Here is a 20,394-nt window from a genome sequence, read left to right as displayed (position 1 = left end):
CCATCAGTGGCAAGCTGCTGTGGGACACTTGACTTAGCTGAGTTAACATCCTGACCAGGAGGATGCCATTTCTATCGTGGCAGACAACATGAATGAAGAAAACAAATGACCTTGGTCTGCTTTAAAGAGAAACTGCCAAGGCTAACATGCCAGCTGGGAAAACACCTGCCACTGAGATGGCACCCAATAAACCTGTGCTCTGGAGGGCTTCAGTAATTCAGTTCCAATAAGCAGAATAATTCTGTTTCCAGGCATTAAAACTCCTTGGCTGAAGCTACCTGAAAAAGTGAATTTATTCCAGAGAAACACACCAAAACAGAACAAGACAAACTGCACCAGAGGCAGGTAGGTTTCCAGATCAGATCCATGATTAAGGTCTAGTGCTTTGCCTGTTAAAATCTGCTAGAAACTAGAGAAAAGTAGAAGCATAGAATCATAGAATGGTTTAGGTTGGCAGGGACCTCAAAGCTCAGCCAGCTCCAACCTCCTGCCATAGGCAGGGACACCTACTAGGACAGGTCACTTAAGGTCTCACCCAATCTGGCCTTGAGCACTTCCAGGGAAGTTGTGGAGCATAGAATCACCCAATGTGATCTTTGATCACATTGGGTGATTCTGTGATCCACAGCCTCCCTGGGCAGCCTGTGCCAGGGTCTCACCACCCTCAACCTGTGCCAGTGTCTCACCACCCTCACTGCTAAGAACCCTTTCCTAACATCTAGTTTGAATCTCCCCTCTGCCAGTTCCAACCCATTCCTCCTCCTCCTGCCATTACAAGCCCTTGTCAGTAGTTCCCCCACCCCCCAGCCTTCCTGTAGCCCTCCTTCAGATCCTGGAAGACCACTCTAAGGTCTCCTCTAAGCCATCTCTTCTCCAGGCTGAAGAGTCTCAATTCTTGTAGCCTGCATTGGAGGATCTTTAGGCTAAGAGAGAGGCTTAGGTCTGTAGAGCCCAAGCTTCTGGACTCAGCCATCTGCTTGTGTGCTCTGGAGCCTTCAGCCCCTTGTGGGAAAGGGCAGCAGGCAGGGCTGCGTGGACGAGTGGGTCTGCCCGCAAGGGAGAAGTGTACGAATCCCAACCGGCCCTGGGGCTGAAAGACACTCTACAGTGACACTGCCAGGGCACCACAGGCCATGACCTCCTCTTGGGACAGAGCAGTTTTCCTGTTGTTGGCACACAGAAACCAAGCACAGCAGCAGGTAAACAAAGCCTGAGCTCTCCTAAGCGATCAGCCCATCAAACGATTTCCAAGGGCTCGTTTCAGGTTCTGCCCCGAGACAGGCACAGATGCTTCTGTTCAGATTACTCTCATGATTTTGCACTATCAAACAATGCAATTAGCTCTTCTTCAATGTATTGAACAGATCATTTCCTTAAAGCCCCAGTACTTGCTGGAGCAGGGTGGGCTGGCTGGTCCTTTCCAAGGAGGCTCCACAGCTGCACACCAAACTTTTGGGTTTAGAGCTCACACACAGAAGAGGCCAGGACTGAAAGCTGTTGCTGATCCTCATCTCCTCATGGCAGCCCTTACACAGCCCCATCAACACTGCGGGTCTGACCCTGCTTCAACCACTGATGTTTGCAGACTGTTTTATTTGCTCCTGCCGGAGCCCAGCTCCAGAACAGGAAAGGTCCAGCGACTGCTGCCCTTGAAAGGTGTCAGCACTGAATGCTGTGGCTGCCCCTCACCTGCTCTTGGAAGCCCTTTGCTCTACCACCTAATCCTCAGTCTCACTGCAGCCCAGGGACCTAGAAGAGCGACATCATCTAAGGCTGCTGCTGCCCCGGAGGAGCTAGGACATGAAGCTCTTTGCAGATGCAGCAGCTCTGCTCTGAGGCCAGGCTGAGAGAGTTGGGGCTCTGCAGCCTGGGGAAGAGAAGGCTTGGAGGAGACCTTGGAGTGGCCTTCCAGGATCTGAAAGGGGCTCCAGGAGGGCTGGGGAGGGATTATTGACAAGGTCTGGTAATGGCAGGAGGAGGAGGAATGGGTTTGAACTGGCAGAGGGGAGATTCAAACTGGATGCTAGGAAAGGGTTCTTAGCAGTGAGGGTGGTGAGACCCTGGCACAGGTTGCCCAGGGAGGTTGTGGAGCACAGAAGCACCCAATGTGATCGAAGATCACATTGGGTGCTTCCGTGCTCCACAACCTCCCTGGAGGTGTTCAAGGCCAGGTTGGATGAGACCTTAAGCGACCTGTTCTAGTGGGAGGTGTCCCTGCCTATGGCAGGAGGTTGGAGCTGGCTGAGCTTTGAGCTCCCTTCCAACCTAAACCAGTCTGTGATTCTATGCTTCCCCCGGCAGGCACCACCAAACAGACCCCACGAGTAGCGCTTCCCTCCCCCACCAAACCGGAGCCTCTCCTCGCTATCCTTGCAGCTCCCTTCCTCGGGACGACCGAAACCACGAAACCTCCGCCGTGGCTCCGGGGCTCAGCTGCCACAACCTCAGGCCCCGTCCCGGTCCCGGCTTCTCGCCCGCGCCGTGCAGGGAGGCTGTGCCTCTGGCTCTGCCTCGGGCTCCCCGCCAGCCGCCCAGCCCGGCCCACCCGTGCCCCGCGGCTGCCCGCCGCTGCCCGCCCCCTTCCCGCCCCTCGCCCGCCCCTCGCCCGCCCCGCGCCGCCGCCGCCAATGGGGCCGCGGGCGGCAAGCCCGGCTCCAGCAGGGCGTGTGAGGGAGCGGCTGCCGCGGCACTTGCGTCCTGCCTGTGCCGCCGCTCGTTCCGGCCCGGCGCCTCTGGCCGCCCTTCTCGCAGCAGGTCAGTGAGAGCGGGACTCGGTCGCCGCCTGCGGCTCCCGGGCAGATGCGAGGTGTAGGTCCTTCGACCGTGAGCTTTCGTGCCGCGGTGCGGCTTTAGCTCTGCCGTCTGCAGGCGCCGAGCCGCGGCGGTCCCGGGGGAGGAGGGTAGGGGGCAGCGCCGGGCCGCGGCGGTCCCGGGGGAGGAGGGTAGGGGGCAGCGCCGGGCCGCGGCGGTCCCGGAGGAGCAGGGTAGGGACAGCGCCGGGCCGCGGCGGTCCCGGGGGAGCAGGGTAGGGACAGCGCCGGGCCGTGGTGGCCCGGGGGAGCAGGGTAGGGACAGCGCCGGGCCGTGGTGGCCCGGGGGAGCAGGGTAGGGGCAGCGCCGGGCCGTGGTGGCCCGGGGGAGCAGGGTAGGGACAGCGCCGGGCCGTGGTGGCCCGGGGGAGCAGGGTAGGGACAGCGCCGGGCCGTGGTGGCCCGGGGGAGCAGGGTAGGGACAGCGCCGGGCCGCGGCGGTCCCCGGGGAGCAGGGTAGGGACAGCGCCGGGCCGCGGCGGTCCCCGGGGAGCAGGGTAGGGACAGCGCCGGCCGCCTTCCTTGTGTCCGGCTGATTCACTGCGGGCTCCATCCATCCCCTCCCCGCCCCCTTCCAGCCGGGACGCGCCCGCAGCTCACTGCTGCTGGCTTTGGGGCTGTCAGAGGGCGAGACTGGCGTCAGGTGGCTGGGCTCGGTCGGTCCGGTTTTAGCCTGTTATTTTCATTAGGGCGGGTAAGAAGTTCGTGGTACATGCCCGAGTACGCCGAGTGGCGTTTCCTCAGCGGGGCTTCCCCGAGGACAGGCTAAAATCCGGTGGTGGTGGCAGCGGGGCTGCTCCCGCGGGTCTCCCCCGGGAGAGGCACGGTGTCCTTGGCACACCGCCTGCCTTCTCCTGGCCGGAGAATGAACGCGCCGCCGCCGCAGGTAAGGAAGAGGGGCAGGCAGGGAGTGGGGGCAGGGGGAGCGGTGTCACACGGGGAGAGTCGCGGGATCGGCGCTGCGTCAATGAAGGTGGCGTCGGTGACTCGCCGCTTGGCTTCGGGTCCCTGCCGGGAGCAGCCTCCCTGTCGAAGGGGTTCCCGGCGTCCGCAGGCTGAGCCCTCCGGCATGTGTGCAGGGATGAGTGTGCAGGGCATGGCAGACGCGCTCCATCAGAATGCTAATCAGACTTGTTGCAAAAAGGCAGCTTAAGATCCTTCGCAGCATCTCGCAGCTTCTCTTTTCTCGCCTCATCTTCGCACGACTTAAAAAGCGCAAGGCAAAATACCGAAAGAGCTAAAAAAAAATCCTCCTAAAATAACGGCTTCAGTTACAACCCAGTTACAACCGCTCTGTGCTGGCGGAACTGCAACAAAAACCGTCACGCCTCTTTCTGAGAACAGGGCAAGATCAAAACCAGTATCTCCTTCTTCCTCTTATCTGGCAGTTCTTTCAGCAGTTGGAGGACAACTGGAAACTGCAGTCCAGAGGAGGCTGCCGGACGCTCCTTGCTTCCTTATCACACGTCTGTAGGAGTGTAGCGCTGAGAATGGCGAAGGTTTGAAGCCTTCCTTCTCTTTTCCTTAAGCAGCCGTTTTCCCGAGTGCCTGCAGGGAGGCTGTAGCCAGGTGGGGATTGGTCTCTTGTGCCAGGCAACCAGCAATAGAACAAGGGGACACAGTGTCAATCTGTGCCAGGGCAGGTGTTGGCTGGATGTTAGGAGGAGGTTGTTGGCAGAGAAAGTGATTGGCATTGGAATGGGCTGCCCAGGGAGGTGGTGGAGTAGCTGTGCCTGGAGGTGTTGAAGCCAAGCCTGGCTGGGGCACTTAGTGCCATGGTCTGGTTGGTTGGGCAGAGTTGGGTGCTAGGCTGGACTGGATGAGCTTGGAGCTCTCTTCCAACCTACTCGATTCTATCTTCAGGTTCCTGAACTGCAAGCTCTTGTACGCAGTTTCTGACCGTTGTGAATGGGTTTTGTGTAGTCTTCAGTGGTAATTAGCAACTTCCCCCAGAAATACTAGTATAAACCAGTAATTACCACCTTGTAATCACACTGGGAGTGCCAGGGTGAGGAACAATGGCTTTGAGCTGGAAGAGGGGAGATGGAGAGTGGGGATGAGGAAGAAATTGTTGGCAGTGAGTGTGGGGAGAGACTGGCACAGGTTGCCCAGGGAGGTTGTGGAGCACAGAAGCACCCAATGTGATCTTTGATCACATTGGGTGCTTCTGTGCTCCACAACCTCCCTGGAGGTGTTCAAGGCCAGGCTGGAGGAGGCCTTGTGCTGGTAGGAGGTGTCCCTGCCCATGGCAGGGGGGTTGGAGCTGCATGATCTTGGAAGGTTCCCTTCCGACCCAAACCGTTCAGTCAATCAGCTGTGTGGGTCTCTGCTTTGAGGCAATGTCACACTGATGACACAGGTTATCAGGCGCTGCCGTAGCTGTGACTTGGGTCTGAAAGCCAGCCAGATCCTGGGCAAATCTTGGCCATTTTGGAGTGGTTTAGCCATGACTCGAGAGCTTCTTCCAGGAAGGAAAGGCGGTTCGAGGTGCCAGGAGCCGGTGACATGAAACAACAGGACGTTCCTCGGCACCGGGAGCCGGAAGAGACGCTGCCGGGTTGCACAAGCTGCATGCAGCCTTTTCCCCCGTTTAGCTGCGGGGTTGGTTTCCCGGCTGCGGGTCTGCCCTGCGGTGCCGCTGGCCCTCGGCCGGGGCTGGGGGTGCGCTGTGCCGGGGCTGGGGGTGCGCTGTGCCGGGGCTGGGGGTGCGCTGTGCCCGGGCTGGAAGTGCGCTGTGCCGGGGCTGGGGGTGCGCTGTGCCGGGGCTGGGGGTGCGCTGTGCCCGGGCGGGGGGTGCGCTGTGCCGGGGCTGGGGGTGCGCTGTGCCCGGGCTGGAAGTGCGCTGTGCCGGGGCTGGGGGTGCGCTGTGCCCGGGCGGGGGGTGCGCTGTGCCCGGGCGGGGGGTGCGCTGTGCCGGGGCTGGGGGTGCGCTGTGCCGGGGCTGGGGGTGCGCTGTGCCCGGGCGGGGGGTGCGCTGTGCCGGACGGGGGTGCGGGGTCCCGGGCGGGGCCGCTGCTGCCTGCGGCCGCCTCCGGCCTGCGCGGCGCTGCGGCGCGCGACCTCTCACCTACTTCCCGGGGCCGTCACGTGGGCGGGCGGGCGCGCGGGGGCTGGGGCGGGGGAGGGGCCGCGGGGGGTGCGGGCGGTGCGGGCGGCGGTGCGGGCGGGGGGCTGGCGGCGATGGGCTTTGCCCTCCGCGTCTGCGGGCACAGCCGGGCTGCCGACCCCCGAGCCTGGCCGCTTCGGGACAGCCTTGGCCGACAGCGCTGGGAGCTAAAACAAAAGAGCCCGCAGGATCCCCAGCGACTCTGTATGCTCCGCTCCCTGCGTGCCGGAGCCGCTGTCGGTGCCGTGCGGCCCTGCTGTGTCATAGCCGCCAACTGCACATGGTCACAAAAGCGAGGTCTGAAGGACTGCCGAGTGTCCATCTCGCCCCCGCCCGACTTAACTTGCCTTTGAATGGTTACTTCATAGAATCATAGAATCAGGCAGGCTGGAAGAGAGCTCCAAGCTCAGCCAGCCCAACCTAGCACCCAGCCCTGCCCAACCAACCAGACCATGGCACTAAGTGCCGAGCCAGGCTTGGCTTCAGCACCTCCAGCCACAGCCACTCCACCACCTCCCTGGGCAGCCCATTCCAATGCCAATCACTCTCTCTGACAACAACTTCCTAACAACATCCAGCCTGGACCTGCCCTGGCACAGCTTCAGACTCTGTCCCCTTCTTCTGGTGCTGGCTGCCTGGCAGCAGAGCCCAACCCCACCTGGCTACAGCCTCCCTGCAGGCAGCTGCAGGCAGCAATGAGCTCTGCCCTGAGCCTCCTCTGCTGCAGGCTGCACACCCCCAGCTCCCTCAGCCTCTCCTCACAGGGCTCTGCTCCAGGCCCCTCCCCAGCCTTGCTGCCCTTCTCTCAACACCTTCCAGCACCTCAGCATCTCTCTTGAACTGAGGAGCCCTCAAGCTGTGGCCTGAGCAGTGCTGAGCACAGGGGCACAAGAACCTCCCTTGTCCTGCTGCCCACACTGCTCCTGAGCCAGCCCAGGATGCCATTGGCTCTGCTGCCCACCTGGGCACTGCTGCCTCAGCTTCAGCCCCTCTCTGCCAGCACCCCCAGCTCCCTCTCTGCCTGCCTGCTCTCAGCCACTCTGGCCCCAGCCTCTAGTGCTGCTTGGGGTTGTTGTGGCCGAAGTGCAGAACCCTGCCCTTGGCCTTCTTCAATCTCATCCCCTTGGCCTCTGCCCACCCATGCAGCCTGGCCAGGTCCCTCTGCAGGGCTCTGCTACCCCCCAACAGCTCCACAGCTGCTCCTAGCTTGGTGTCATCTGCAAATTTACTGATGCTGGACTCAATCCCCTGCTCCAGATCATCAATAAAGATGTTAAACAGGACTGGTCCCAGCACTGATCCCTGGTGAACACCACTAGTGACTGGCTGCCAACTGGATGTGGCACCAACATCCTCAACTAGATCAGGTTGCCCAGAGCCTGAGCTTAGCAGTGGACATGTGAAAGGGGAGAAAGCAGGAATAAATCTCATGTAATCTCAATGCCCAAGGTGTGCTTTCTGTAGCAGTGTTAAAAGGAAACACCCAGCTCTAAAGCCTGGGCTTTGGGGGGTGGGCAGGGCAGTGGGTTAGCTTGGTTATGCTCATTTCTTACTCATTAAGGTTGTTCTGCCTTTCTGCAAGGTCAGAGGAGGGAGCTTGCTGGGATGTGTGCAGTGTGACAGGTCCTGCAGTAGAGACTGCAGTGATCTGAAGGCCTAGGAACAGCACAGTATGTTCTGCTCACTGTAGGGGGGAGGAATGGGACCAGCCTGACAGTGGGGAAAGTCTCTGGTTTAATGGCAGCTGGGAAGCATGGCAGTGGTTTTGGTTGTGATTTTTATCTGGGGAGATGCTGTTTCACAGAATCACAGAGTGGTCTGGGTGGGAAGGCACCTCCAAAGCTCATCCAGCCCAACCCCCTCTGCACTCAGCAGGGACATCCTCCACTAGAGCAGCTTGTCCAGACCCTGTCTAGCCTCACCTGGGATATCTCTAGGAATGGGGCCACAACCACCTCCCTGGGCAACCTGTTGCAGTGTTGCAGCAGCCTCCTGGTGCAGAGCTTGTTCCTCACATCCAATCTCAATCTGCTCTGTTCCAGTTTGCAGCCATTGCCCTCGTCCTGTCCCTGCAGGCCTTTGCAAACAGTCTCTCTGCAGCCTTCTTGCAGCCCCTTCAGGCACTGGCAGGTCACTATTAGGTGTCCCTGGAGCCTTCTCTTCTGCAGGCTGCACACCCCCAGCTCCCTCAGCCTGGCCTCAGAGCAGAGCTGCTCCAGCCCTCTGATCTTTTTTGCCATCTCCTCTGGACCCTCTCCATCAGGTCCAGGTCTCTCTTGTGTTGTGGTCCTCACAGCTGGCCCCAGCCCTGCAGGTGAGGTCTCCTCAGAGCAGAGCAGAGGGGCAGGATCCCCTCTCTCCAGCTCTGCCCACGCTGTTTTGGATGCAGCCCAGGCTGCCCTTGGCCTTCTGGGCTGCCAGTGCCCAGTGCTGGCTGCTGTCCAGCTTCTTCCCCACCAGCACCCCCAAGGCCTCTTCCACAGGGCTGCTTTGTTGGTTTGGGTTTTTCTTGCTTGTTGTACATTTTGGAGCCATCATTTACAGGAGAAGGAGGAAGGCCACATGATCACAGAATCAAGCAGGTTGGAAGAGAGCTCCAAGATCATCCAGCCCCACCTAGCACCCAGCCCTGCCCAGTCAACCAGACCATGGCACTAAGTGCCCCAGCCAGGCTTAGCTGCAACACCTCCTTGGGAACCCATTCCAATGCCAATCACTCTCTCTGACAACAACTTCCTCCCAACATCCAGCCTAGACCTCCCCTGGCACAACTTGAGACTGTGTCCCCTTCTTCTGTTGCTGCTTGCCTGGCAGCAGAGCCCAACCCCACCTGGCTATAACCTCATAAACTGTAGGGATTCAGAACCCTTGCTGTTGGCCTTGGAGCCAGCACATTGTCTGTTCTCAGTGCTCTCATCTGCTGTAGCCACTCTCCTCTGCTTTGCCAGTCATCTAGGTTGGTCAGATGAAAGGAAAACTGAGTCTCTGTGGCTTTTCTCCTGGCGTGCCAGTGGAAATAGGCTGTTCCCTGAACAGCTGTCCCAGGAATCTTGATGGCCTCTGTGCTGACTAATGGAGTTTTGAAGTCTGCAGGCAAACACTGGCGAGTCTTACCCTGAAAGCTGACACTAGCGTTGGAGTCTGGCCCCTGAGCTCAGCCTGCTGCCTGCCCTGGCCAGTGAGCGCTAGCTGAGCTCTCAGAAGTCACTGAGTGGGTAGCAGATGAGCTTTCTTCCAGGGTGCAGTTCCTCCCCATCTCAGACCTGCTGAATGAAGACAGATCTATCCAGACTACATTCGTGGGAAGGGGGTTTCAGAGCTGCTGTTTGTGACTCTCCTCACCGTTGCCATCGGTTCCTCTAAAGCAGTCCCAGTCCCTCTGGGTGGCAGAAAGCTGTGCATCACACCTCAGACTGTTCTTCATGGCTTTTAGAGCTACAGCTGACTGTTTACCATTGCTTTTGTGTCATGTCTACTAGGAGCTACAGCACTGGAATGAATCTGCCTCTCAGTGCATCCTAACTCGTTCAGCTTCCCAGATGCAGTGAGCCTGCGGGACGGAAGACTTCTCTATGAGCAGCAGATCTCAAGCCCACTGTTAAGGCAGACAACTGTTCAGGTATGCTGACATCTTATTCATTGATCTGTTTGTTGCTGTTCTTCTCCTTTCCACATAGCATCATAGAATCAAGCAGGTTGGAAGGGACCTCCAAGCTCATCCAGCCCAACCTAGCACCCAGCCCTGCCCAACCAACCAGACCATGGCACTAAGTGCCCCAGCCAGGCTTGGCTGCAACACCTCCAGCCACAGCCACTCCACCACCTCCCTGGGCAGCCCATTCCAGTGCCAATCACTCTCTCTGACAACAACTTCCTCCTAACATCCAGCCTAGACCTGCCCTGGCACAGCTTCAGACTCTGTCCCCTTCTTCTGGTGCTGGCTGCCTGGCAGCAGAGCCCAACCCCACCTGGCTACAGCCTCCCTGCAGGCAGCTGCAGGCAGCAATGAGCTCTGCCCTGAGCCTCCTCTGCTGCAGGCTGCACACCCCCAGCTCCCTCAGCCTCTCCTCATAGGGTTTGTGTTCCAGGCCCTCACCAGCTTTGTCACGCTTCTCTAGACACCTTCCAGCACCTCAACATCTCTCTTGAATGGTGGAGCTCATAACTGGACACAGCCCTCAAGGTGTGGCCTGACCAGTGTTGAGTACAGGGGAAGAATAACCTCCCTTGTCCTGCTGGCCACATGCTTGTTGCATGCCTCACATGCTTGTTGCTCTGGTTTAACACTTGGGAAGGGGATAAAGAAATGGGCCCACCAAAGAGCTGCCTGCCAATTGTAGCTGCTGCTCACCTACAGGTGGTCTTTGGAAAGTGCTGGTGACTGGACACAAGCTGCTGGGGTTCTCAGTGCTACAGCAGACTCTCGAGCTGGTCTGCTTTCAGACTCTGCTGTGGGTGAGGTTTGCAACAGGTCCCAGTGTTGTGGTACCTGGGAAAACTGACAGATTCAGTTCTCCACCTTGGCTTTAACCACAGTGTTTGTTCACTTCTTACCTGTGAGAAGTCTTTTTAAGACATTTGCAATCCCAAGGTACTGCAGCTGGTGATGAGGGTGGGAAGGATTGGAGCCAATTAGCAATAACCTCATTACTGTCAACAACAATGAGGGGTGACCTCATTGCTCTCTACAACTACCTGCAGGGAGGCTGTAGCCAGGTGGGGTTGGGCTCTTCTGCCAGGCAGCCAGCAAGAGAAGAAGGGGACAGAGTCTGAAGCTGTACCAGGGCAGGTCTAGGCTGGCTGTGAGGAGGAAGTTGTTGTCAGAGAGAGTGATTGGCATTGGAATGGGCTGCCCAGGGAGGTGGTGGAGTGGCTGTGGCTGGAGGTGTTGAAGCCAAGCCTGGCTGGGGCACTTAATGCCATGGTCTGGTTGGTTGGGCAGGGCTGGGTGCTAGGTTGGACTGGCTGAGCTTGGAGCTCTCTTCCAACCTGGCTGATTCTGTGATTCTATGAGAACTTGAAATTCAGATGTCAGGTGATTGTGGCTGGTGGAGATGCTTCTTCCACTTTAGTTGTGGCACAGTAGTTTTACCTTGAAGGACCCTATGTGAGAGAACTGCTGCAAGAGCAACAAATTCAGCTTTTAGGAGGCTTAAACTTCCATCCCTGTGTGTGTTCAAGCAAAGCCTGGATGAGGCACTTAGTGCCATGGTCTACTTGGTAGGGCTGAGTGCTAGGTTGGACTGTATGATCTTGGAGGTCTCTTCCAACCTAGCTGATTCTGTGCTTAAACTTGTTTTAGCCTGTGTCAGTCACAACTGAAGTGGCAGGAGTGAAGTTGAATTTGACTTTGGTCACCTGGGGTGGTAGTTGATTGAATGCTGTGTTAATGCCTGTTCTTAAGGAGAGTGTTGCTTGCTTTCTGTTTTCTTTCTGTGCCATAGTCACTAGTTTCCCCCAAGAAGCCCTGCTGAGTGGACTTAACCTATTGCACAGAAATGATCTGGCTTCCCTCCTCAGCTTTCTCTTAATGATTTTCTGCCTGTGGAACAGGGTTCCTTGTTCTCAGATAGGGAGTTAGTGGTCCAGCTTGAAAGCAGTGCCTATCAGTGTCATTACATGCTGCAGCATGATCAGATGTCGTTGAAGGTTAGCCTGCAAGGAGGCTGCTCAGGAGCTCTGGGGTGAGTAGCTGTGGCTAGTTAATGGTTACAGGAAGTTCAGGAGGCAGTGCTTGGTGGGGTATCACATGGGCTATGAATAAGTCCTTTCTTTCTCTGAGGCTTTGATGTCTTGGAAGTGTGGTGTGCACTGCAAGGAAGTGGCATTAGCAAGTGGAATATAAGACCCTGGAATGGGTTGCCCAGGGAGGTGATTGAGCCCCCATCCCTGGAGGTGTTTAAGGCCAGGCTGGATGAGGCTGTGTGCAGCCTGCTCTAGGGTAGGGTGTCCCTGGGCATGGCAGGGGGTTTGGAACTGGCTGATCCTTGTGGTCCCTTCCAACCCTGACTGATTCTATGGTTCTATGAATATCCAGGGATCAGATCCAAGAGAGACCAGAGAGTCTTTTTGGTCATGTTTAAAAGCTTAAGCTGTACATTTTAAACTGTTTCAGCAGTTCTCTTTAGCTTTAGCAGTGATTTGGGTGAGGGAATCAAAGACACCCTCAGCAAGTTTGCATATGACACCAGCTTGAGTGGGAGTATGACCTGTACTCATAGAATCAAGCAGGGTGGCAGAGACCTCCAAGCTCCTCCAGTGCAACCTAGCACCCAGCCCTGGCCAATCAACCAGACCAGGCTAGATGGTCCTTGTGGTCCCTTCCAACCCTGACTGATTCTGTGATTTGTGTTGATAGAGATGGAGTTCCACTCCCACCTTCTTCTTCTTCTCTGCCCCCAAAAGAGTTTATTTCAAGAAGTCATTGGGGCAGTTGTTTGGCTTCCCAAGACCTTTTAAGTTCAAGATCTAGCCTTAAATCAGAGTCTCAATATAGGTCTTAGTATGTTTCCTAATGAAAACTGGCTCTACTGTGCTTTCATCTGGGCTCTCTCCTCTTCCCATCTTGAAAGTTTCCCTTAACATTAAGCTAAATCTTGAAGCTGTACATTTGTTTTCACCTCAAGTTTCTGCTTGCTTTGGATTTTGCTGGTAGCTTTTTTTCACTTCTAAACTTGCTAGAAGGAACATGGTAGGAGTCAGGTGCATGACAAGGTCACAGACTCAAAGAATCTGTCCTGCTGGAAGAGCCCTCCAAGCTCCTCCAGCATTGCAGGCTCAGCACCAAACCATGGCCCTCAGCACCAGCTCCACAGGCTGCTGGAACACTCCCAGGGATGGGCACTGCAGCACTGCCCTGGGCAGCCTGGGCCAAGCTTTCAGAAGCCTTCCAGGGCAGAAATGTTTCCTCCTGTCCAGCCTGAGCCTCCCCTGCTACAGCTTGGAACCAGTTCCTCTGCTCCTGTGCCTTGGCACCAAACAGCAGAGGCTGCCCCCTCCTTGCTGCAACCTCCCTGCAGGCAGCTGCAGAGAGCAATGAGCTCTGCCCTGAGCCTCCTCTCCTGCAGCCTGCACACCCCCAGCTGCTCCAGGCCCTTCTCCAGCCTCACTGCCCTGCTCTGGACAGGCTGCAGCCTCTCAGTGTCCTTCCTGCAGTGAGGGGCCCAGAGCTGAGCACAGCACTCAAGGACCCAGGACTGCAGGTGGGGTGTGAGGAGAGCAGAGCCAAGGGGCAGAATCCCCTCCCTTGCCCTGTGCCCACACTGCTCTTGCTGCAGCCCAGCACAGTGTTGTGTCTGGGCTGCACTCACCCTGTAGGCTCCTGTGGAGCTTTTCATCCCCAGGGCCTGTTCTTCAGGGCTGCTCTCTCTGAAGAGCCCCAACTCTTGTAGCTTGTTCTGATAGTAGAGCTGCTGCAGCCCTCTGAGCATCTCTGTGCCCTCCTCTGGACTTGTTCTAACTGTAGGGAGCCCTCCTTGTGCTGAGAGCCCTCCTTGTGCCGGGAGTCTCCCGTTCTCTGCAGCTGTTGACTTGCTTCCCTTTGTAGGAAAAGGAGCTACAGATGTGCAAAGTGCATTTCAGTAATGGATGTTTGGCTCCTGATGAGAAGTGGCAAAGTTTGCCTCGAGAATGAGTGGAAATGGGTTGCCAAGGGGTTAAAAGTGCCTTGCCTGAGCCAAGTGCTGTGGGAAGTGAGCGCCTGAGTCCTGAGCTCAGAGGTGACCTGGCACCACCTTAGAACACAGGCCTTGCTTGCTTTGCTGTAGAAAGAGTGGCTTCACTTTTTCAGTCATTCTTCTTTTATCCATATAAAGCTTGCAGGAAGGCTCAGAACAGCATTCCCAGGAGTAGCTGCTCCAGGAATGAATGCCTTGCTTTGCGCAGTTAACTTCGGACTCATGGCTTAGTGCTCTTTAAGACAGCCTTGGTGGTTCTTTCACTGTCTCTTAGGCATTGTCTTCTGTGTTATGTGCTGCAGGGAGACATTGCCACCCACAAGTGACTTCTGGCCTGCCTGCCTCACTGGAAGCACATGGGGGTCTTGCACATGTGGACTCTTTTAGCTTCAGATTCTCCAGAGTTGAGGCCCTCATCTTCTGTGGCTGTAGGATGCTGTAAGCCCCAGTCCACAACTGGCTGCTCAAGTGTCTGAAACTCGAAATCCTGAGGTTTGGGAGGAGTCTTTTGAGTGAGAGCTCAGCCTTTGTAAGTGCCCTGAGCCTACGGCAGCAGCAGCCTGCGGAGGCTTTGTGCAGCAGCAGCTTTGCAGCTTGTCAGACCCATCAGAGCTTAGGGCTGCTGGGTATTGCCCCCACTTTAAAGTCCACCCAGGCACTGTTGTTCATAATAATGGGGGGGGGGGGGGGGCAGAAAAAAGTGGTAAATTTTGTTTGGTTAGAGCAGAGCTGTGAAAAGGGAGGAGGAGAAACATCTGCAGCTGTTGGAGCGCGTTGGAAGGAGACACAGAAGAGAGCAAGGAGCAGGCATCTGTGGCTGTAGGATGCTGTAAGCCCCAGTCCACAACTGGCTTCTCAAGTGTCTGAAACTCGAAATCCTGAGGTTTGGGAGGAGTCTTTTGAGTGAGAGCTCAGCCTTTGTAAGTGCCCTGAGCCTACAGCAGTAGCAGCCTGCGGAGGCTTTGTGCATTAGCAGGCAAAGCAGCAGCTTTGCAGCCTGTCAGACTTATCAGAGCTTAGGGCTGCTGGGTATTGCCCCCACTTTAAAGTCCACCCAGGCACTGTTGTTCATAACAAGGGGGGGGAACGTGGTAAGTTTTGGTTGGCTCTAGCAGAGCCATGAAAAGGGAGGAGGAGAAACATCTGCAGCTGTTGGAGCGCGTTGGAAGGAGACACAGAAGAGAGCAAGGAGCAGGCAGCTTTGTCCTTTAATGACGACAAAGTAGTAATTAAAAGAGACAGCAAGTCTTGGGGAGGCAGATGCGCTTGGGTTGGGGCTGGGTGGGTGTTTGTAAGACCCGTGGCGCCCGGGAGCGTGGGAAGGAGCGAAGGGAGCCGTTTCTGCTGGCTGCTAGGCGAGTTTGGTGATCGTTGGTTTCGGTTTTCCTGCTCCAAGTATGGCCAAACTGCTGCCAAAGTCTCCAGCTGCTGACTGCGGCGGCCGGGGACGAGCTCGGAGCTGGCTGCGGGCGGCGGCGGCCGGGGCCGGGCTCGGAGCTGGCGGCGGGCAGCGGCGGCCGGGGCCGGGCTCGGAGCTGGCGGCGGGCAGCGGCGGCCGGGGCCGGGCTCGGAGCTGGCGGCGGGCAGCGGCGGCCGGGGCCGGGCTCGGAGCTGGCGGCGGGCAGCGGCGGCCGGGGCCGGGCTAGGAGCTGACCGCGGGCAGCGGCGGCCGGGGACGAGCTCGGAGCTGGCTGCGGGCGACGGCGGCCGGGGACAAGCTCGGAGCTGGCGGCGGGCAGCGGCGGCCGGGGCCGGGCTCGGAGCTGGCGGCGGGCGGCGGCGGCCGGGGCCGGGCTCGGAGCTGGCTGCAGGCAGCGGCGGCCGGGGACAAGCTCGGAGCTGGCGGCGGGCAGCGGCGGCCGGGGCCGGGCTCGGAGCTGGCGGCGGGCAGCGGCGGCCGGGGCCGGGCTCGGAGCTGGCGGCGGGCAGCGGCGGCCGGGGCCAAGCTCGGAGCTGGCGGCGGGCAGCGGCGGCCGGGGCCAAGCTCGGAGCTGGCGGCGGGCAGCGGCGGCCGGGGCCGGGCTCGGAGCTGGCGGCGGGCAGCGGCGGCCGGGGACAAGCTCGGAGCTGGCGGCGGCCGGGGCCGGGCTCGGAGCTGGCGGCTGGCGGCGGGCGGCGGCGGGCGGGGCCGGGCACACCTGGGCAGGGCGGCGCAGGCTGGCGCCGGCTGGCGCAGGCTCCGCACGCCGCTGCCCTTTCGCCTACTTCGCTGGCGGCACGTGATGGCAGAGGAATGCAGCAGGGGAAGTGCGGAGCAGCTTAGGAGCGAATTGGCCTTTAGGGGGGAAGAGAAAGCAGCAGGAAGTCTTTGGTGCTCAGCTGTCATCCTCCGGAGCAGCCTTCGAGGCGTGCGGCGTTCTGCAGGGAAGGGAAGGGCTGCGAGCGGGGGACGAGTCCTGGGACTGCGTCGTGTCTTAGGGTCATGGAATCGCAGCATCGGGCAGGTTGGAAGAGAAGGTCTAGGACTACAATAATCAGTAACTCAACATTGACTTAGCAGCTGCAGCACTATGCCTCTGAATCACAGAATCGGGCAGGTTGGAAGAGAGCTCCAAGCTCAGCCAGCCCAACCTAGCACCCAGCCCTGCCCAACCAACCAGACCATGGCACTAAGTGCCCCAGCCAGGCTTGGCTGCAGCACCTCCAGCCACAGCCACTCCACCACCTCCCTGGGCAGCCCATTCCAATGCCAATCACTCTCTCTGACAACAACTTCCTCCTCACAGCCAGCCTGGACCTGCCCTGGCACAGCTTCAGACTCTGTCCCCTTCTTCTGGTGCTGGCTGCCTGGCAGCAGAGCCCAACCCCACCTGGCTACAGCCTCCCTGCAGGCAGCTGCAGGCAGCAATGAGCTCTGCCCTGAGCCTCCTCTGCTGCAGGCTGCACACCCCCAGCTCTAAATGCCCCATCCAGGCTTTGCTTCAGTATCTCCAGTCACAGTGACTCCATCACCTCCAAGTCTTACAGCCCTAGAACTGGACTTGTCTTTGTTTTCAGGGCTTGCTTGCTTGATCCAGGATTAATTCTTGTTGAATTAACAGTTGTTCATTTGGGGATGATGAATATTTTTCTTATTAAAGCCACCAAGGAGGGCCACAAAGATGTCAGACACAACCCTGTGCTGGGCTGCAGCAAGAGCAGTGTGGGCACAGGGCAAGGGAGGGGATTGTGCCCCTTGGCTCTGCTCTCCTCAGACCCCACCTGCAGTCCTGGGGGCAGTTCTGGAGCCCCCAGCACAAGCAGCACATGGAAGTGTTGGAGCCAGTGCAGAGGAGGCCATGAAGATGCTGAGAGGGCTGCAGCAGCTCTGCTGTGAGGCCAGGCTGAGAGAGTTGGGGCTGTGCAGCCTGGAGAGGAGAAGGCTTGGAGGAGACCTTGGAGTGGCCTTGCAGGATCTGAAGTGGGCTGCAGGAGGGCTGGGGAGGGACTATTGACAAGGTCTGGTAATGGCAGGAGGAGGAGGAATGGGTTTGAACTGGCAGAGGGGAGATTGAAACTGGCTGTTAGGAAGAAGTTGTTTGCAGTGAGGGTGGTGAGACACTGGCACAGGTTTCACTGGGAGGTTGCAGAGCACGGAAGCACAGAGTGTGATCTTCAATCACATTGGGTGCTTCTGTGCTCCACAACCTCCCTGGAGGTGTTCAAGGCCAGATTGGATGAGGCCTTGAGCAACCTGTTCTAGTTTGAGGTGTCCCTGCCTATGGCAGGGGGTTGGAATTGGCTGATCCTGGAGGTCCCTTCCAACCTAAATCTTTCTATGATTTAATTTTCTGATCATGCTGAGTATGAATCTGTTAAAATATTGGGCTGACTGCTGCTGATTTGTGCTCTAGATCCATCTTTTTCTGCCTTAGAATCATAGAATCAGTCAGGGTTGGACAGGACCACAAGGATCATCTAGTTCCAATCCCCCTGCCATGTGCAGGGACACCCTGCCCTAGATCAGGGCAGCAGGAATAGATGTGCCTAGAAAGGGAAGAGTTGCTGGAAATCATTGTTTTGTCAGAAACAGAGGGGGTGATAGCTGTGAATTCTCCAGTGGAGAAATCACAGAGGAGCTGCAGGGTGCTCGAGACTGACCTGGTCTTTGCGACACTGCCACCTCAGAACACAGAACTGGAGTGAACTGGAGAGCCTGTTGGCCCTTCAGCCCAGTCCTCATAGTAATACCTCGTAGTAACACTGCCAAACCTACCATGAGTCTTCAGCTTGGAGTGTCTCTCCCTTTTGCACACCCTGCTGAGTCCAGGATGTCCATCCTGTGCTGCTGCTGCCTCTCTCTGCTTTATTGCTCTCTTCTGCTGGTGATGCAGGATTGGAATGAGTTATGGGGCAGCTTGACACTGACTTCCTGCTACTTGTCTGCTCCTGTAAATAAGCAGCACTTAGTGATGAAGTCATTAAGTGATACAAATTGCAGTTGTTAGTACAGGGCTTGTCTTAAAGGTTCTGAAAGCAGTGTTGAAAGCTGATTTGGTTTCTCTGTTGTCCTCCTCAGACACTGTCCATGCACGGCTCAAATTGCATGCTGCATGGCACTGAGCTTCAGCTGCCCTTCTGGCAGCACAGCAGCCTGAAACAGCCTCTTGAGCAGTGGCTGCTGCATTTGGGAGATCTGTGAGCTGCCATGGTCTGTGTGCTGCCATGGTCTGTGTGCTGCCATGGTCTGTGAGCTGCCATGGTCTGTGAGCTGCCATGATCTGTGAGCTGCCATGGTCTGTGAGCTGCCATCAGCCACTGGAGTGGCAGTTGTCTTGCAGAGGTTGGTTATTGCAGGCTGGTCAAGGGGCAGAAGTTGTCTATGTTGTAAACAGTCAATAAGCCCTGGTCAGCAACCTGCAGTGCTGTGCAGCAGCATTTGTCTTCCTCATCTCTGTCTAATGTTCCCTCTTGTGCTCTGTGTGTGTTTCTTTGGCCTGCTGTGGCATTGTAGAATCAGCCAGTTCCAAGCCCCCTGCCATACCCAGGGACACCCTACCCTAGAGCAGGCTGCACACAGCCTCAGCCAGCCTGGCCTCAAACACCTCCAGCCATGGGGCCTCAACCACCTCCCTGGGCAACCCATTCCAGCCTCTCACCACTCTCCTGCTCAACAACTTCCTCCTCACCTCCAGCCTCACTCTCCCCACCTCCACCTTTGCTCCATTCCCCCCACTCCTGCCACTCCCTCACAGCCTCAAAAGTCCCTCCCCAGCTCTTTTGGAGCCCCCTTCAGATGCTGGCAGGCCACAAGAAGGTCCCCTGGGAGCCTCCTCTGCTCCAGCCTGCACAGCCCCAACTCTTTCAGTCTGTGCTCACAGCAGAGCTGCTGCAGCCTCTGAGCATCCTCCTGGCCCTGCTCTGGACACTCTCCAGCATCTCCACTTATCCCAGGGGCTCCAGCACTGGCTGCAGTACTCCAGGTGGGGTCTCAGCAGAGCAGAGTAGAGGGGGAGAAAGCAGTTTGTTATGAGTGCAGTGCTGCTCCTCTGGTCTGTAAATATGGGGCTGGATTCAAAGAGGTTTCCCCTCTTGCACTCTGTATTTCAGAACTCACCCTCCCCATCCCCTGCCTTACCATTGCATTCCCCAGCCACCTCTGCCCCTGCTTCAAGGGGCTCTCTCCTGGGTCAGCAGCAGCAATCCCTGCAAACCCTCAGATCAAGGCAGAGGATCTGAAGCATCCCCCAAGCACTACAGGAATGAATCGAGTTGTGCTGGGAAGACTTCAGGTGAAGGAACTCCTAGGAGTAAGACTTGGCTGTAAGCCTTGGAGTAAGAAGCTGACCCTTCCCTGCCCACACTCAGCACCTGCTTGACCTTCATTCCAGACCTGCCTGTGCTCCAGTGGCATGGCTGAGCCTCTGCTCTGCTGCACATCCCCTTCCCTGCCATCGGTTCTGCCTGTTGGGCAAAACACCTCCTCCATGGCGGTGGTCACCATCCTCTGAGCTAGGCAGAAAGCAATGGAATCAAAAGCAAGGTAGGCATCAAAAGCAAGGTAGGCATTGGAATGGGCTGCCCAGGGAGGTGGTGGAGTGGCCGTGGCTGGAGGTGTTGCAGCCAAGCCTGGCTGGGGCACTTAGTGCCATGGTGTGGTTGGTTGGGCAGGGCTGAGTGCTAGGTTGGGCTGGCTGAGCTCTCTTCCAACCTGCTTGATTCTCTGATTCTAAATATTCTGTGTGTCAAAGTCTTGCAGAGCACAAAGAAAGGGTGCAAAGGGGTAGGAGTAGAGGAGGGAATAAAAGCTGCTGGGAATCCTCTCCTCTGAGGACAGAGTGAGGGAGTTGGGGCTGTGCAGGCTGGAGAAGAGAAGGCTCCCTGACTCATATCTGATTCTATGCTTCTGAAGTGCCAGCTGGACTGCAGTGGTCAGCCCTCACTTGCTGCTCATCAGGTCTCAGAGCAGAAATTTAGTTTCAGGCTGGCAAAAGAAATGTAAATCTCAGCCTTTGGGATTCAGCTGGTGTGAAATAGTTGTACTTGCTTTTGATGTTGCTTACCTGGATATGCCAGTGCCACCTGAAAGTGCTGGAGACTGCTTATGCTGGGTTTGGGGTCAGTAAAGTAACAAAGGTGAAACTAACATTCACCCTTGCATCTCACAGGTGGGGTTATGAATTCCTCTACCTTTTCCCATGCTTCTAGGAGGATGTTTGGTTTAGAATTCTGCAGGGAAGTTTTGATCAGGTAATAAATTAACATGGAAAAAAAGACTTTGGAATCATGATGGTCTCATCTGGAGTATGGACTTTGGACCATTTCAGTGCTGTGTGTAGAGCCTGGCTGCAGCAGCCTCTGTAAGGGCTCAGACAAGGTGAGG

General features: G+C 57.3%; 1 protein-coding gene across 3 annotated transcripts in view; it reads left to right on the top strand.

The window, feature by feature from the left end:
- The first annotated feature begins 2,646 nt into the window (after positions 1–2,646).
- Positions 2,647–20,394, top strand: part of LOC135186272 (carnitine O-palmitoyltransferase 1, liver isoform-like) — a 72,396-nt gene continuing 54,648 nt past the window's right edge. The window contains exons 1-2 of one of the 3 annotated variants that reach the window (XM_064163858.1): positions 2,647–2,754; positions 9,396–9,535. The gene's annotated coding sequence lies outside the window, so the exon portion shown is untranslated. Of the gene's footprint in view, positions 2,755–3,545; positions 3,697–5,344; positions 5,412–9,395; positions 9,536–20,394 lie in introns of those variants that run through there. The other 2 variants (XM_064163859.1, XM_064163860.1) reach the window with 2 other exon arrangements.

This window comes from Pogoniulus pusillus, chromosome 24 (genome assembly GCF_015220805.1).
Source record: "Pogoniulus pusillus isolate bPogPus1 chromosome 24, bPogPus1.pri, whole genome shotgun sequence".
NCBI lineage: Eukaryota > Metazoa > Chordata > Aves > Piciformes > Lybiidae > Pogoniulus > Pogoniulus pusillus.
This window is presented reverse-complemented; position numbering and strand designations above follow the sequence as displayed.